Source organism: Penaeus monodon, chromosome 20 (genome assembly GCF_015228065.2).
Source record: "Penaeus monodon isolate SGIC_2016 chromosome 20, NSTDA_Pmon_1, whole genome shotgun sequence".
Lineage (NCBI taxonomy): Eukaryota > Metazoa > Arthropoda > Malacostraca > Decapoda > Penaeidae > Penaeus > Penaeus monodon.
Genome location: NC_051405.1, coordinates 30,809,659 through 30,810,229, shown reverse-complemented (window position 1 = coordinate 30,810,229; position 571 = coordinate 30,809,659). Strand labels below are relative to the sequence as shown.

The following is a 571-nucleotide window of genomic DNA, read 5'->3' as shown; positions in this document are numbered from 1 at the left end:
GCTTCATAAGAATTAATATGCATGGATGCATGTGCACTTTTATCAAGAGGAATAATGAACAAATATTTTGTTAGTACAAAAGGCAGGAGTTTTCACCAGAGAATATTGCCCTGTCTAGTTATTTAGAAATAGAGTTATTCCCATTTATCCAATCCTAGAAATAAGGAAATGTGTAAATCTTCTTTTGCTACTTCAAATCCCAAATATAATAGAGACTGATAAGAACTCCTTGGTGGAATGTGGATTACAGTTGTACAGTGGTTGTAAATCTGAATTTTCCAGCGATTAGTATGGTCTACACTCTAAACAACTTTTAACTTTTGTATATAATGAAACTGCATACAGGACATTAAGTTTCCTGCAAGACTACAGAATAAAATATATTGTCTTATTGCAGTATGGTAAAACAAAGTATATTTGCATGTTATGTCATAATCTCAAACAATCATGTCAGTTTGTCTTTAGCAACTAGTTTAACAAGTAGCTAAAAAGAAATATTTTTAGTTTCACTGGCTTGATTTGTATAAAATTTAGCCTTCAGCAATGATGTTTTTTTTTTTCTTTTCTCTTT

General features: G+C 30.5%; 1 protein-coding gene across 5 annotated transcripts in view; it reads left to right on the top strand.

Annotated features, from left to right (window-relative positions):
- The window catches only part of LOC119585762 (D-2-hydroxyglutarate dehydrogenase, mitochondrial-like), a 6,630-nt gene that overhangs the window by 4,686 nt on the left and 1,373 nt on the right, over window positions 1–571 (top strand). The gene's annotated exons all lie outside the window — the stretch shown is intronic.